This window comes from Misgurnus anguillicaudatus, unplaced genomic scaffold (genome assembly GCF_027580225.2).
Source record: "Misgurnus anguillicaudatus unplaced genomic scaffold, ASM2758022v2 HiC_scaffold_39, whole genome shotgun sequence".
Classification (NCBI taxonomy): Eukaryota; Metazoa; Chordata; class Actinopteri; order Cypriniformes; family Cobitidae; genus Misgurnus; species Misgurnus anguillicaudatus.
In genome coordinates, this window is record NW_027395289.1 from 39499 (window position 1) to 58178 (window position 18680).

The window sequence follows — 18680 nt, forward strand, 5'->3', positions numbered from 1 at the left end:
TTAAAATAACGTTTCCAAAAAAGTTTCAGTGGTTCATCCACACAAAACAGGGTGAATGGCACTTTCACATTCGCTTTGCAGCCCTCTATCGGCCAAAACCGCACTAAAGAAGTTTCCAACCGTCGGGTAGCGGTCCTGTAGTTCGAGTGAAAACTACAAAAACTTGCTTTACGGCAGACCAACAATCCAATCAGATCCAGCTATGCTGCAGTATTTACGACAGTGGTAATGAACAATTACGCTTCTAACCTGTAGGGGGAGCAAAGAGCCAGAGTTCTTTAGTGTTGCTTTAAATACACCTCTTCCATTTCCTACAAGTTGTTGAATACTATAAAGATGTCTGCCCTTGATATCAGTATTCCATGCTTCCTGCCATTTATTACGAGTATCTTCTTTCACTTGAGCCTGGACCTCTTTTTTACTAAGAGCCACTTGTATGTCAACTTCCTCATGATTTAGAGCTTGCTTAGCTAGTTTGTCAGCCACTTCATTAGCCTCCACTCTTACGTGAGCAGGGACCCACAGAATCATAATAAGACTTGAACTACTATTTCTCAGTAAGCTTGCAAGAATATCATAAATAATATATTGCCTAGTTGATTTTAGACCACTTGCAAGGCTTGAAAGTGCTGCATATGAATCAGAACAAATGATTGCTAACCTTGGTTTTACATCCTCCACCCAATGAAGTGCTACCAGAATGGCAATTAGTTCTGCTGTATACACAGATACATGATCAGTTATTACATTGAAATGTAGGGATATGCACTGCAGAGGCAGTTCTTCCAGTGGCAGGATCTTTAGAACCATCCGTATATATATGCAACCACGATGTATAGCTTTGATCTAAATACTGCTGTGCAATCCTGTTCTTGGGAGTATCTTTGTCCTTGTTAATTTGCTTATGAATTTGAAAATCAACTCTTGGCATTGGAAATATATCCATGGTGGAATATTGGATAAAGTCACTGTTGGGCTAACTTCATATCCATCAATACCACCTTCCATTGCTTCCCCATTAGCAGTCCATCCAAAGCTTTTAATATTCTTATTCCCATGTTCCCAGCATTCTTTCATTACTCCTTTTACTGGATGATTTTCTTTATGCCCTTTTATATTAATCCAGTAATTCATTCTGAGCTTATACCTTCTCAAGGAAAGAGGAGCTTCTCCAAGTTCTACCTGCAAGGCTGCAATGGGAGATGATTTGAAGGCACCACAACTAATTCTTAGAGCTTGACTCTGTATTGTTTCAATCTTTTTAAGTAGTGTTTCAGATGTAAATCCATAGATAATACTTCCATAATCCAGACTTGACCTAATTAATGTACAGTATATTCGTTTCAATGATATTCTGCAAGCTCCCCATTCAACTCCTGATAAACATTGTAATATATTAACTCCTATTTTACATTTCTCTATTAACTTTTTTGCATGAGTTGCAAAAGTCAGTCTTTGATCCATCCATACTCCAAGGTATTTAATAACTGAAACTTGCTCCAGGTCTTGTTTATATAATTTCAATTTAACAACTGGTATTTGTTTCTATTTTGTAAAGCAAATAACTTGTGTTTTAGGTACTGACAACCTGAAACCCCAATTATTTGCCCATGCTTCAACAGCTTCCACTGACTCTTGTAACTTTTTTGACACACAATTAATGTTACGTCCTCTTTTCCAAATTGCCCCATCATCTCCAAATAATGCCCGTCCTATATCACCTTTAATATGATTAAAAACATCACTTATCATTATATTAAATAACACTGGACTACATACACTTCCTTGAGGTGTCCCATTATCAATCTTATACGTCTTAGAATACTCTACTCCTACCCTGACTTGAATTGTTCTTTCAAAGAGAAAGTCCATAATCCAGTTATCTTCCCTCCAATTCCCATGCATTTAAGTTTTATTAGTAGCCCCTCCTTCCAAAGCATATCATATGCCTTCTCAATGTCAAACAGAACCCCAACCAGAACTTCTTTATTTACTTGAGCTTTCCTTATATCAGCTTCCAGGCTTAACACAGCGTCCATTGTATTCCGCCCTGCCCGAAATCCACTTTGATATGGTGACATAAGCCCATTATTTTCCAAAACATAGTTTAGCCTGTAAATAATCATTTTTTCCATCAGTTTACACATATTGGAAGTCAAAGCAATTGGTCTATATCCAGTCGGGTTTGATTTATCTTTACCCGGTTTGCCTATTGGAATTATTATTCCATGTTTCCATGAGGATGGAAGCTTTCCCTCATTCCAAATCCTATTGAACAGACGTAATATAACTTTCAAGGATCTATCGGTCAGATGCTCGATCATTATATAACACACATAGTCTTTACCAGGAGATGTATGTTTAACTCCCCCTAGAGCCCGTTTTAATTCATATAAAGAAAAATCTACATCTAAAGTATCTCCAGAGGCATTCCTTTTTGTCATCACATCTGGGTGCTGATTCTTATTCTGATCTCTTAGTCTTTTAGCTTCCTCTGAAACATTATCATCTAAAAGTATACACATTTAAAGCCAAGACTCCAAAGTTTCATTTCATGTAGGAATTACTGCTGAAAGACTTTTTGAAGATGAGCAATTCATGCATGAGTAAAAATTGTGACAACCAACCCCGGTCTCCCCTACCTTTGTTTGGAGATTAAATGGTCCAAACATGGACCCTCTGACTGTTGGAAACCTTTTTGTACCTTTTTTATTCCTAAATTGTACATTTTAGTACCCTAAGGTGCAACTATGACCCACTGAGGGTACAACTTCGCCATTTGTACCTTAAGTGGCACAAATGGACCCCAACCGTACCCTTTTTTCTGACAGTGTATACGTGTGTATGTAAACCTTACGGGTAAATTTTATGGGTAAATTTTATTGTGTATGTTTAGAGACATGAACTGTCACTATCATGTTATTTGTTTAAAATTAAAGTAGTTTAGTATGTAAATTGTATTGTGTTTAGAGCCCAACAAGGGACAGGAGTTGAAAATTTTTAATTTTAAGTGTTTTAAGATATTAAATACAGTTATGATCACAAACTGATACTGTACGCATCATGTAGGAACATTGTAGTCGTCTAAAAGTAAAATCCTACCATGATAAGGAGAGAGACGCTCTTGAATTCTGCTGTAGTTTTCCATCAGTTCTCTGTCAGGATCTGATGAAGACACTAAAAATAAGAGGAAATTAAAAGATTTGAATCTTAAAACCCACACACAGAAATGTGCAAAATAACTTGGAGAAAATATCGAATGAAAGTTCATACTCTCTATTTTTAATAAACACATCACTTCTACATCATTTACATGCATATCAGTGTTAATAGTATACTGTAAAATAAAATACACTTCCTCTCGAGGTGCTCAAACCCCTTTTGATGTATGTACACAGACTACACACGTCTGTTTGTTATGATGTAATTCAGGATGTTGTTCAAGAGTAACAGTACTTACAATTCATCATAAGAGCGCTCAGACTTCCAAGAAGAAATGAAACCGAGATGGACAAAACCAGCAGGAAAAGTTTAGCCCTATCAGACAGATTGACTCCATTATGACCTGAAGATAGAAAACAAATGACTTCATGATTTTAGTGATATTTAAATATCTATATGATGATATAACAGCACTTATGTTAATTAGAAATTATGCAAAACCACATGTGTTAAACATTTTAAGGCAGGTAAAATTTGTTGTTGTTAAATTTATTTAAAAACCCGCCGTTTTTAGGAAAAACTAAACAAAAACCCTAATGCTTAAAATGTACAGATGACATTATTTCAGTAAATGAGCATCTGTATCTATTATTGTTTTTTATTTTAGCTGGAGTTTCCCCTCTTATCGAACAATATAGCCTACAGTATACAGTTATCTATTATAGACTATTCATATTATGTATTGCATTGCGTCATATATACCTTAAATATCCCTAAATCACCTGCTACAGGAAGATAAACATACAAGCAGAACATTTTTATTCTTGGATCTTTTTTTTTTATAAAAATAATTGTTCATTTTGACTCATCTTGCCAGCACGGGTTACACATGATTAACAGATAACAGGGTCTTTTATACTTTATACCGTAAATGCAAAACCAAACTTGACCCTGATATAAAACACTGTATTTTATTTAATAAGATTTAAATGTACAATACAGAGAGATGTGCAAAGATCCTCAATACAAGATCGAGACCATCATTATAGTCATCACTCAAATGTAATAAATTATTTTTTAAATATTAACTTTTTCTTGTATTCGCTAGATTCATCTTTTTAAGTAAAATCAGCAACATTTATCATAGAGGTAAAAAAATGACGACTTTCTAATACTTGCAGCTCAATGCAGGCATAGGCGGAGCTTGCAGTGGAGCAGGCCCTTCATTGGCTAAAAGGATTTTTATCAAATAAATGATATTCCACAACAAATATGCATATTAATTTAGGTTCTTTTAAGATGCTTTGTAAAACAATTGCTATTTTGTTAATAATACGTGTTTATTAAAACGTGGCACTCGGTAAAGTCGCTTTTATCCAGCCGTCCAATCACAATGGAGGAGAGGCGGGACAAACAGTACATCGACCAATTGGAACATCTTTCGCTACTACTTAAAAACATAAAAGTTAATATATCTTGTCGATTACAATATATAACAGCCCGTGCTACAACAATATGAGTACGCTTTGATTAAACAAATTATCTGCAAAATCTGATACTTATAAAACAGTACTTCCGGGGATGTTTGAATAAAAGCAACCAACGCACATAAGCGCCCCCAAAGCGCCCTCAAGCGGTCATTTTTCGAACAGCACCTGGCGGTTTGAATTAATTATTTTCAGAGATTAACTTCTTCTTGTATTCGCTAGATGCATATTTTAAGTAAAATCAGCAACATTTATCATAGAGATAGAAAATGACGACTTTCTAATACTTTCAGCTCAATACAGCCATTGCAGTGGAGCAGGCCCCCCATTGGCTAAACATTTTTTTTTTTATAAAATAAATGATATTCCACAACAAATATACGTATTAATTTTATATTATACATTTTAAAACGTTTTTTAAGATGCTTTGTAAAACATATGTTATTCTACTAATAACGTGTATTTATCAAAAGTGGCGCTCTGTAAATCGATTTTGTCCAATCACAATGGAGGAAAGGCGGGACAAACAGTAAATCGACCAATCGGAACATCCTTCCTCTACTACTGAAAAACATAAAAGTTAATATATCTTGTTGATAACAACATATAACAATCGGTGCTACCACAAAATGGGTACGCATTGATTAAACAAATTATCTGCAAAATCTGATACTTATAAAACAGTACTTCCGCGGAGGTTTGAATAAAAGCAACCAACGCACAAAAACGCCTCCAAAGCGCCCTGACGCGGTCATTTTTAGAACAGCGCCTGGCGTCTGAAGCTTCGGTGGAGTTTATTTATCCTCAAAATATTATAGAAATTAATGGGCTAATGTACTGTTCACTGTATATATATATATGAAGTGAAGAAAGTGTCCTAAAATTAACTAACCCTGTGATTAAAAAAAAAAGAATTTCAAAATCTTAATAACAAAAATTTAAATTTGCTTATTCCAACTCATTTTGCCAGCATCACAAATGATTAACAGATTAAAGTGTCTTTTATACTGTATACTGTAAATGCAAAACCACACTGAATGGTATAGAGACAGAGCGCAGCGCGTCACAACCTGAAAACCACGCCCACCGGGGGGGAAAGCAATCCAACAGTCTCCATTGACTTTGTATTGCAAAAGGCCGCCTCCTTGTCATTTCTGGCTTATAACAACCCAGCCAACATTGACATGTGGGCCCCACGTGGGTCCCATCTGGGCAGCATGGGTTACATGTGGGCATGGGCTTCACATGGGCAATATATGTGGGTCCCATGTGGGTTTCCTATGTGGGCCCCATATGGGTTTGCCCATGTGGGATAATAATGTGGGCCCCTCATGGCACCTATGTGGGCAAAATATTTTTATGCTTGAAATACATCTTTATACATTTACAATCTTAAAATAATAACTTTTGGTTGATTGTCACTTTTAAACAAATAGCAAATAATAACACAGATATGATCTGATCAGTATAAAACATTTTAAATAAAAATGCATTATTTTTTACATTTAATTAACATTGATATGTGGGCCCAACATGGGTCCCATATGGGCAACATGGGTTTCATGTGGCCATGGGCTTAACATGGGCAATATATATGGGTCCCATGTGGGTTGACTATGTGGGTCCCATGTGGGTTTCCCTATGTGGGCCCCATATAGGTTTGCCCATGTGGGATAAAAATGTGGGGCCTTCATGGCACCTATGTGGGCAAAACATTTTTATGCTTGAAATATATCTTTATACATTTACAATCTTAAAATAATAACTTTTGGTTGATTGTCACTTTTAAACAAATAGCAAATAATATAACAGATATGATTTGATCAGTATAAAACATTTTGAATAAAAATGCATAATTTTTTTACATTTAATTAACATTGATATGTGGGCCCCACATGGGTCCCATATGGGCAACATGGGTTTCATGTGGCCATGGGCTTAACATGGGCAATATATATGGGTCCCATGTGGGTTGACTATGTGGGTCCCATGTGGGTTTCCCTATGTGGGCCCCATATAGGTTTGCCCATGTGGGATAATAATGTGGGGCCCTCATGGCACCTATGTGGGCAAAACATTTTATGCTTAAAATACATTTTATATACATTTAAACTCTTCAAATTATTACTTTTGGTTTATAGTCACTTTAAGACAAAGAGCAAATAATATCACAGATAGGATATGATCAGTATAAAACATTTTAAATAAAAATGCATTATTGTTAACATTTATTTGTGATATTTGTAATGTTCACCTGCCAATTATTAATTTTAATTTGCACAGCTGAGCATGAGTGAAAATAAGAAATGTCAGAAAGTTCATCAGTTTGATAAGTGTGTTAATTAAAGAAATGTTTCAAACATTCTGAAAGGAGTCTGATTAGTGGAGTCAGGTGTTTCATATAAGGAGACCTCATTACGATCTGCTCACTGCAACGACACATTACGCTTGACAAAGTAGTCCTGCTTCAAATGTTTTTAATTGTGATTTTTATCACATAATATAATATCATATTTTAAATAATCTTTGCTAAAATAGGCAGACTTTTAAAATTACAACTACAAAGATGATAAACATTTAAACTACAAGAATTTCCGCTCAGGCGCAAGGATACGGTTTCTATCAGAGCAGCAGGAGTCTCTCACAACTGTTACACTTGTAATTTATCCTGAGTTGTGCTTTTACGGACTGCACAGGGATGAATCAAAGCAAACGTGCAAGGACATTTAATGAGTTTGGCTGTGGATGCTTTGGAAGTTCTTCATAAAACGTTTGAGCAAAGATTAATTGATGATCAGAAGACCATCTCCAGAAGAGTGAGCAATGTTTGTGTTGTTTTTGAGTTCGAAGTATTTTAAGAGTTTGACTTCTTTCAATGCTTTTTTTAAGTGTTATGTTAAATTGTTAGTCATTACCTGCCTTAGCAGTTTTAAAATGTTTATGATTATTTTAGCATTGTATTGTTATAAATTGACAATAAAGTATTTTGATATATTGAACCTTTACAGTTTTTTAATTTGATTTCTCATATTGCACCTCCTTCATGTTTTATGATGTTACAGATGAATGAACTGTTGAATATTTATGCTGAAATCTGATATTTACCGAACTGAAATGATTTGCTTTTATCGGTTTTCAATTTAAAACAAATATATTATTTAAGTAAATTACAATTAAGCATTAAAAGTATAATTATTTCATAATAAGGGACCAGTCCAGTACCCATTAAAGATCCATTCTGGGCCCTGATATGTAACGTGGGCTTCATTACATGGGTGCAATATGGGCCCTATGTGTGTTGCCCACGTGGGCCCCACATAGGCCCCACTCAGTTTCTATATCAAATTCATGTGGGCAACCCAGGTGGGGCCACAGTGGAACCCATGGACAAACCCATGTACAGCCCACATTGGAAGCCCATATGGGGCCCATATAGGGCCCACATGGGCCCCATGTGTGTTGCCCAGCTGGGCCCCACATAAGCCCCACTCAGTTTCTATATCAAATTCATGTGGGCAACCCACGTGGGGCCATAGTGGAACCCATGGACAAACCCATATAGGGCCCACATAGGAAGCCCATATGGGGCCCACATGGGCCCCACCTTGCAATGTTGGCTGGGAAAAAACTGAATAATGCCTAAAAGCTGCTTTGGGACAATATGTACAGCTAACAAGCCAAAGAACACAGAAATAAGTTTTTATAAGCTGTCGAGCCGTAAAACCCAGTCTTTAAGGAGAATAAAGTGGATCGCCGATTACGTTTCCCCCTATTGGACGCAGTTTTACTAATAGGAGTACTATGAAAAGTTGCCTGTTTCCATTTCTGTGTCTAAACGCTCGTTTTTTGAAGTCGACAGCTTATAAAAAATTATTTATTTATTTTTTTGGCGTGTTAGATGTACACCTTGTCACACAGCAGCTTTTAGGTATTATTCTGTTTTTAAGTTTAATCTGTAAATAAGTTTTTATAAGCTGTCGACCCCAAAAAACGAGCGTTTAAAGACACAAAAATGGATACAGGCAACTTTTCATAGTACTTCTATTAGTAGAACTGCGTCCACTAGGGGGAAACGTAGTCGGCGATCCACTTTATTCTCCTTAAAGACTGGGTTTTACGGCTCGACAGTTTATAAAAACTTATTTCTGGGTTCTTTGGCTTGTTAGCTGTACATATTGTCACACAGCAGCTTTTAGGCATTATTCAGTTTTTTGTTATAAGCCAGAAATGACAAGGAGGCGGCTTCTCGCAATACAAACTCAATGGAGACGGTTGGATTGATTTCCCCCCCGGTGGGCGTGGTTTTCAAATTTGCATAACGGCGCTCTGTCTCTATAAAATCAGAGTAAAGACCGCCTTTTATTAAATATTCATGATTTAAATGCACAATACAGAGAGACGTGCAAAGATCGAGACTGTGTCATTATAGTCATCACTAAAGTGCAATTAATTAATTTCACAGCTTAACTTTTTCTTGTATTCGCAAGATGCATTTTTTAAAGTAAAACCAGCAACATTTATCATAGAGATAGAAAATGACGACTTTCGAGTTTCGAATACTTAAGTTGCAGCTCAATGCAGGCATAGGCGGAGCTTGTGGTGGAGCAGGCCCCCATTGGCTAAAAATATTTTTTATAAAATAAATGATATTCCACAACAAATATACATATTCATTTTATATTATACATTTTAAAACGTTTTTAAAGATGCTTTGTAAAACAATTGTTATTCTGCTAATAATGTGTATGTTAAGTGGCGCGCTGTAAATCGCTTTTGTCCAATCACAATGGAGGAGAGGCGGGACAAATAGTACATCGACCAATCGGAACATCCTTCCTCTACTACTGAAAAAATATAAAAGTTAATATATCTTGTCGATTACAACATATAACAGTCCGTGCTACCAAAATATAATTACCCATTGATTAAACAAATTATCTGCAAAATCTGATACTTATAAAACAGTTCTTCCGCGGAGGTTTGAATAATAGCAACCAACGCACATAAGCGCCTCTAAAGCGCCCTCACGCGGTCATTTTTAGAACTACGCCTGGTGTCTGAAGCTTCGGTGGAGTATTTTTATCCTCAAAAGATTATAGAAATTAATTGGCTAATGTTCTGTTCACTGTAAATACATTTTACGTTTCGTTTTTACTTGTATTTTAAATTAGGCATTGAATTGTGTTGTGTTTTAGAAGTGAAGAAAATGTCCTAAAATTAACTAACCCTGTAATTTTTTTGGGGTAAGCTATGTTAACTTTAATATAATTCTTGTTTATAAACTGTAATTTATTATGATTTTGCTTCAATATTTGATCACTGTTTTATAATAAAAACAGTTTCTAAATACAGTGGGAGTCATTTCACTGATAGAGTATTGATATTATAAATAAAAACTTACAAATAATGGTCATCATTCTTTACTTTGAACTTTTTATGATTTACACAAAGTAAGTGTGTTATATGTTGTGTAAAAGCGCCACTTAGTGGATCTAAAAGCCAAAACTTTTATGTAAATGATATGTTCTCTAATTGGCTCTGTGCACAATATGGCGACCGCTGACGTTTCCAACTTGACTGTGAGGCCCAGTATTTCCGGTGAAAACTTCCGGTTTGGTGATCTGACAGCGAGAGCGGTAGACAGAGAGCGACCGAGTTCAACAAACAGCGACAAAGAGGTATGTTTAGAGCAGGTGTCACCAAACTTTTTTCTCTGGGGGCCACATTATCGTTCCTGACTGTGATGGGGGCCGGGTCAGCTATATTTTAGCTATATTACTAGCCTGGCACAGCCAAAGTCCCCATTAGTAAACGGCTTTTCATGGGTAGCTAGTAGGTGAGCTATACCTTATAGCTAGCTCAGACAGCAGCCTGGTTTACCTGAGTTTGGCGAAGAAAAACATTCTGTTGTGCTGCCAGTCTGACTTTCATCCTCTGAATCCTGTCTTCTGTTGCTTGCCCTCGCTAGCTAGCATACACTTTGTGGCGGGTTTCGTGATGACGACACAGATTATATTCTTTGAAAACTGCCACACTTTCTTTACATATGATACAAACTGCACGGTCCTACAATGAACAAAAAAATAACTGTTGGTCCACCGTTCTTTGAAAACTTGAGCATGTCGGGTGATGAAAATTTGGCAAATATAGAAATATAATTTTTTACTTAAAAAAAATCAACAAAATACGAGATGTGACGTGTTATACCTTTCCAAAAAAACAATAACAAAAATAAAATTGCCTCATAGGGCTGTTCAATTAGTGGGGGGCAGAGGGGCTGGGGGGCCGGTCAAAGGGGGGTGGCAGGCCTGAGTCGGCCCGCGGGCCTTAGTTTGGTGACCCATGGTTAAGAGAAAGGCGACTAGCCTTCCAACGGGTAAAGAAGTCAGCATTAGATTGTTGTGCTCCCAGTCGTCACGTTATAATAATGCGGAGATATGTTTTCAGTCCTGATACTGCGGTAAGTCAAGATCCGTAGGGACAGCTTCAACCCTACCTGTATGTGTGTGTAGCAGGCATCTTTCGTAGTGACTACTAAGGGGTTGAGGAGATTAATAAAAGAAGCTTAACCAGTTCTCCTACACCGGACTTGACTCTTTTACACTTAAAAAAACCTTCTAATAAATGTATTTCTAAAATGTTTTCATGTAAACACTTTATAATGAATGTTTCTATTATAGTGTCTTGTAAATACCGTATTTTCCGGCATGTAAGTTGCACTGGACTATAAGTCGCATTTATTTAGAAAATTATTATTCTTTTGGGGGACATTTGGTTTGTTAAGTCTTTCTCCGTTGTCTTTAAGTTTTTTTCAGGGTAGGCTACAGGAGCAACATATAGCGCCCTCTCATGGCTGTAGACAGTAATGTTTTCCTTTGGTTCATGTTAGTCAGTATGAATTAATTTCATGTATGTATCGCTGCAGCCCGGAGACTGCAAGTGGGAGGAGCTTACGCAGCAAGTGGGAGGAGCTAACGCCGCAAGTGGGAGGGATTTCAGAAATGTGCAAGTAGGAGGAGTTTACGCCGCAAATGGGACGGCGGGGAATGAGAATGACAGGAAGTAGCGACAGTAATGAAAATAAACGATCAAATATCACGTTCCTCATCATGGTCTGATTTCTTACAGCTTTGTTATTATTGTGTGTGTCCAATACCACTCACTGTCAATGATGAGGTCACGTTTTACACCTTTTTTTACACTTAAAGTGATGGCGTTTTAAATTCATCAGGCTGTAGGCCTTATTCAAACACATTTCTGAAGCTCCATATATCAATATCAAGTAAATGAACATATTAAAATGTGATGCAACTGGACTTAGTGAAGTGAATGTGTAAATACATGAAAATCATGTGGCTAATGTAAAATAAAGTTACCATCCATATTTACTGCATTTTTTTTTTTAAATAGCAGACTAATGTTTTTCTGAACGTGTTACACATATATTACATTTAAATTATTTTTTCAATGAATAAAATCATGTACAAGTCACTCAGAATTGTTTGCAAAAGTGTTTGTTTTATTTTATTATTTTTAGTCTTTGTAAGGAAACTATATCAGCTCATTAGAACTGATCTGCATGCAGTCAAATCTGCAAAATCCAGGATGGAAGGTTTTTGAATAAATGCCCTGGAGTTCATCTCGCTTTCCCTTCCCAGCATAACCTGATGGATACACAAGAAGCACAATAAGAACTAGGGTTTATAGTTGACAGTGAACATTTACAAACATTACGAACAATTTCTCAGCTCTGTAGGTCCATGCCATGCAAGTGAATGGTGTCCAGAACTTTTAAACTCCAAGGGATGATATAAGTAAATTAGATTTTTAGTTTTCCTTTAGACTAACAACTAGTTTATTCATCACCAATTTACACAAAAAGTACCAGGTGTACAGCAAACACGTGGAGAATGAGTACATCTTCCAGAAGAGCTGTTTGTAGTGAGATGACTTTTTCCAGCATGTAACACCTGAGGTGCAAAAAAATTCACATAACATTTAACATTATCAATGATGTTCTTGTTATGCATTTTATTTTTTAATGTCAATATTTACTTTCTAGCCATAAGAAGTGTGCCTGATTCTTGAACTTGTCATTCCCAACTATGTCCCTGAACCTTGAGCAAGCCAATGACAGGGTCGTGTAGGCAGCATCTTCTTCTTGAAGAACAACTTCAAGCAGTATGTTCTTCAGCAACGCTCCTGATAACTGAAAAGTTAGCACAGGCCGTTACATTTTTTTTAAAAAGCACATGATATAACATTCAACTACCTTGAAGATGAAGCATGATGGACGGTCATCATCTTTTAACAGCTCATCCTTAAAGAAAAATATAAGTGGATTAAAATTGTTCTATGATACACATTTTAAATCATCATTGCAATTGATTATGCAAAACAGAGGGCACAACTGGGGTTTGGTCTGCTGAAATGAATTATAGTTACATAATTTGAAACCCAGCAAAGTATATGTATTTTGTTTTATAGCAAAGTTCTTACTTTCATATGCAAGTTCAGTTTTTTTCTTCCCCTAGGTTTCAGGGAGTGCAGAGCATTCTTCTTCTTCTTCTGAAAGAGAATTAGAATAAAAACGTGATAAAATTATCCATTAATTTTTTATTTGACAAAAATATCAGCAAAATATAAAAAGCTGACAATACCAGCTACAACAGCTCATTTTCTCTTTCTCCCATGTCTTCCACAATTTGATTGTCATGCAACAAAAACAAATAAAGTAAGAAATAGAACAAGTTCAATATCAAAATTAATTAAATGCAAGGATGCATTACATTGATTACAAATTACAGTAAAGACTTTTGTAAATATAGAAACAATCGAATTAATGGTCCAATTTTAAATTATTCACCAATGAATTCACCAATGAATATAACAACATTTCAAAATCTTGCCAACCCCTAATAGTATTAAGAACAGCTATTAAAGGAGTTTGATAGAGCAAGTAGTGTTTACACTTGCTGATTTTCATCATCACTGAAACACTCTTTTCACTCAAAGTGTCTGCAGTATATATTTTTACTGAAATAGTGTTATGAGCGAGTCACTAAATCATTCCGTTCCATGTCTTCCCAAAACAGTTTACAGACTGAACAAGATTTCTTCACTTCTTTAAGAGTTTCTTAAAACACCACGTTAAAAGTACAGCTAATTTTTTCACACTTACTTAATTTTCAAGCAAGATGGCACACCACCATTTTCTATGTTCTTCATGTTTAGCTGTGTACATAAAGTAATGAATTAGTACAATTTTCAATTATATTAAAATGCATATAGCTACAAAAATAAATACTTACTTCAGTGAAGTCAAACTTCTGTCCCAGAATAACATACAGTGCATACTATAATATGGAAAGACACACCAAAAAAGTTAAATGGTAACAGCAATTGATTACACCTCGATGTTCCTCATTTACAGTACGTACTTGCCCTCAAGACAATCACTCCAGTTATTTGACAGCCTTTGTCCTGCATTGTCCTAGCAATGAAATCAAACACACCATAAATTATTAATTGATGTGATAAACACACAACAACTTGTAAATTAAGAACTTTATACATTACAGCAGAAGCTGTGATCATAGTCATGTGGAACATCAAAAAATATCTTTTACTGATAAGTGAACCTAAAACACAATAACATGCGTTTCACAATTATTTCACTGATGGTTATGAGTAATACATTTTATAAAATAATTATGATATGAAAACAAATGTTTCAATTACATTACATTACATTACATAACATTATGGATTACGCAGAAAAAAAGCATAACTACAATGAAAACTTTTAAAAATTAAAAGTTTTAAAAGAATTGCATGCATTGTACAATTAAATTAGGAGTTGCAACGTTATTGTAATATCAAATCCATTTATAAAACGTTTAAGACATTTACAATTTGAAAATCAATGCAGACCTAAAACGTACAAAAATTACACAACCACAATACCTTATTATTATGGTCTTCAGAATCCATAATCTGGAGAGCAAATTGTAGAAATGGAATGCAGAAAAGATTTTGTCATCCACGTTACAGATTTTGTAATTTGTGTGCTAATAAAAAAACTACAGAAATGTATCTGGATACACTTTACCCTTATCTTTTTTAATACATCAAGACTAAAAACAGCGTACAAACGCCATTATAAAATGGTCTTCTTCAGAAATTATAATGCTTTTTTACAAAACTAAAAACTGTAAAGCAAGCTTACACCTTCATTTCAACGACACGCTAACATGTGAAAGCGGGTTTCTTCTTTGTTTTCTGATCGATCGCAACAAAACTTACACATTAGCGCCACCAACTGTGGAGCATAAACCAATAGCTGCTACAGGTGATATAAATAAACCAATCAAAATCCTCTGGAAGTTTGTACAGCCCACTTGCGGGTAAAGCTCCACCCACTTGCTGCTAACCCACCCATTTGCAGCTGGCTCCGACCTCCGTTTATACCCATCTCATTAATTTTGACATATAAGTCGCACCTGACTATACGTTGCAGGACCAACCAAACTATGAAAAAAAGTGTGACTTATAGTCCGGAAAATACGGTACTTTATAAATAATGTTCTGTAATTTTGTTAGATATTTACTTACCAGAATTGATTAATGAAACAATATTTTGTTTACATCATTTACATTATTAAAAAGATTATATGAACCCTTTAAACTTCATTCTCCAAAACTTATGAGATGGACAGTTACACGTTACAACTAAGGAAAGTTTAGCATTGCTTTATACACTTGACCTGATAGCATTAAGAGGAAGCCACACATAGGAGCACATTAAAGTAATCTATTTATTAAAGAGGAAAAATGTAGTGCAGATGTCACAGGGTGACTATTATAGGGCGGAACCAAAAGCGGCGAAGATTGGTTCCGCCCGAAGATGGTTTCCGCCCAGACCTCATTTTTCGAACAACAGTACTTCCTGGTCTCTTTGACAACCCAAATCATGGCTCTACGAGCAACAGGTGTGGAAGATTTATGTGGCTACTCGTGATTGGAAGAGGTGTGAAGATGAGACATATAAATAGAGCTGGAGAAACACAAGAGAGCGGTTGACTTTGGGCAGATGCAGTTCCGCTTAGGGCGGTTGATTTCGGGGCGAGAGCCTTTCCGCCAAGGGCGGACAACAACTCACACTTCCTTTGAAGAGCCTAAAGGCGTCGTTGATCAAGGGATCGCTTAGAGCGAGTGGAGGAGTGCAGTAGCCGAAAGAGGCGAAGAGGAAGGAGTTGTGACTGGAAATTAAAGGAGCGCCATGGAAAAAGTGCTTTTTCTCTGCCGTGTTGTGAGTCTAGCACTCAGAGTTGCGGCCCCACTGTGGAGAGAAGCGTGGTGAGCCGGGGAGTAATACTGGGAGTCTATATAGCAGGGGTCTCCAACACGTCGCTCGCGAGCTACTGGTAGCTCGTCTCTTAATTGCAGGTAGCTCGCTCGTGGGTTTATTTATTTATTTTCTGTGGTTCTTATGACGCATTTGGATGTCTGGTTAGTGTTTCAAGCGCCTGTGGTAGTAAAGACTGGGTGCGTGTTTGATGTCGCGTTGAGCGGTGTAGACCGGCGTATCATATGACATCAGTAATTTAGCATGTATGATTCAAAAACAAATAGATTAGTCCGTGCACCCGCGCCGCTGCAACCGGTCGATTCGTGCAACGCTTTGAAGCCCGCGCGCGGCAACCAGCCGATCCGCGCAACGCTGTTAAGCCGGACACACCTCGAGTCGAGGCACTATAGTTAAAAAGGATGCCGTGATTTTCGGATTCACTTTTGATCAAATGAAAATACAGTCGTCATCACAAGTTCAATTGGTTATCATCTCATATTTAAACATCAAATGTCAAGAGATACCAAGAGAGCCATATGAGCATTACATCTTGACTGAGAACAGGTGAGAGGACGACATGACACAGCTATCGCTAATCGCTAAAATGATAGCAAAAGACTTAAAGCTGCTTAATATTATGAAGACTGGACGTGTTTAAAAGCATGCTGATGATGCGCATCCACAACAGGAGTTAAACTTTCTGTCCAGTACATAACTTAGTTTAAGTCTTGAATTTTGTGCAGATACACGTTGTATAATACATGTATGTTGTATTAAGGATTAATATCATGTAAAGCGCATCAGTCTGTTTTTTTATAACCCTTTAGTATCACCCATCTTTTCCTGTTAGAGGTTTCTGTAAAAAAAAACATTTATTTCATTAATAATCTAGTAAGGGTTCATTTTTCTGTCATAGTTTCATCAAAATTAAGTTTTTATTTGAGTTTTTTTTATAAAAATATTTTAATTTTCAAAATGACGCCCTTTTCACTGCCTCGCCCTCAGTTAATCCAGTGCTCGTTTTTCAGACCTATGGCTTAATCGAAATGAAAAAATGACATACATGCACATCCCTATTATTATGAATCCAAAAGCAGTAAATACTCTGTGTATGTTTGGATCATCTTTCAAAATCTGATCTTTAATAAATGATTTTTTTATTCAAAATGTGGTATTTTTGGAAGAATCCTATCTAAGAGGTGATAAAAAAAGTATAAATAAAGACAACATGAAAGGTTGTTGTTGTTGTTGTCTAAAAAGGTTCTTTAATTTGATGTATCGTATGTTTATGTTTAAAGAAAAGCATTTTCTGGAAGGTATTAAAATTTTGTGGGGGGAAAAATGCTGGCACTGGCTGGCAACTTTTTAAAAAAATGCTGGCGGGTATAGAGATCAAATCACAGTGAGTTAATAGACAGGTGTCTATTAACTCACTAACAATATAGGTATTACGTGACACAAGTAGCTCTCGACCACTTTTATTTTTTAGAAAGTAGCTCTGCAGTGAAAAAGGGTTGGAGACCCCTGCTATATAGAGAGCCAACGCTGTGAAGCATCGACATCGCACGTGAGAAACGCTGCACATTGTACTGTGCAGAGTGGAAAAGGGTATAATATCTAACGTGTGTTGTGAATTCAATGAACAGTTGCGGCCCGACCGTGGAGAGAAGCGTGGGTGAGAACACCGTCTAACCAGCCACACGACGAACCCGGGCCGAATTTGGCTAAGTCCTTAGTTCACTTAAAGTGTGTGGAGTGTCGTGGGTGAGTCTTTGTCTTCATTGTGTGTGTACACCTAAGGCTTGCACTGTACTTGTGTTGACAGAACAGAAGCCACTCCGAGTTCAGAGGAATCGTGAGGAAATTACCGTAAAGAATCTAAGGAGCGAGAGGGAAAAGTTCCAGTCACCTGCTGAGAAAAAGTTAAAGTCCCAGTCACCTGTGAAACTCTTACCTCTGCTTACAGCCACGACCCCAGATGGGACATTTATTTTCCATCAGTTGGAAGGGTGAGCTCTCAGTCGGGTGCTCTTCCAGCAACACAGGAACAGTCTTTCACTGAAATGTCAACTGGTAAGCAGTCAATCTAAACATTAAGACAATACATGTCATTTTCACATTCAGAATCAGGACACAACTTCAATACTTCACAGAAAATGAGTATACTGGTAAGTAGTGGGCCACTTATGGAAATAGGCTAAATCATGTCAGGTTATCAATTGCATAACACTGTAAACAATACTGTAATCTAAGGACACATAAATAAATCACCTCAGTCTCAATTTCAACTTTCATAAAAACACTGAAAGCAAAATCAGTACTGGAATACCACTGGCCAATAGGGATGCCACAATTCTCAATATAATATTGAACCGTACGGTGCGACATCCATGGTTCAATACACGCTTGTGAATTTCGGTTTTTCGGTTTTTACGTTTAAATGATTTATGTGCATTTTATTTCTCTCCGAATTGACTGTTTGTGTGTGCCTGTAAGTCTACGAGCTGAGATGAGGGAACCCCTCCCTGCGAGTCACTCACACTATGCTCTAGTTAGGGGGCGTGAACATCATTGCACACTTTAACATGGCGAGCGGCGGTGAAGTCAGGCTACTGTTCGAGGAAGCGCCGGCGTCTTTAAAATCCGTGGTGTGGAGACATTTCGGATTTGCAGTTGAGTAT

At 36.7% G+C, this 18680-nt stretch overlaps 1 long non-coding RNA gene across 1 annotated transcript; it reads right to left on the reverse strand.

The window, feature by feature from the left end:
* Positions 1-1916: 1916 nt before the first annotated feature.
* On the reverse strand, positions 1917-18352 carry LOC141363504 (uncharacterized). Its single transcript, XR_012368993.1, has 3 exons — positions 17954-18352; positions 3461-3565; positions 1917-3177 (listed from the first exon to the last, which is right to left on the reverse strand). It is a non-coding gene; the product is annotated as an uncharacterized lncRNA (long non-coding RNA).
* Between the last annotated feature and the right edge of the window lie 328 nt (positions 18353-18680).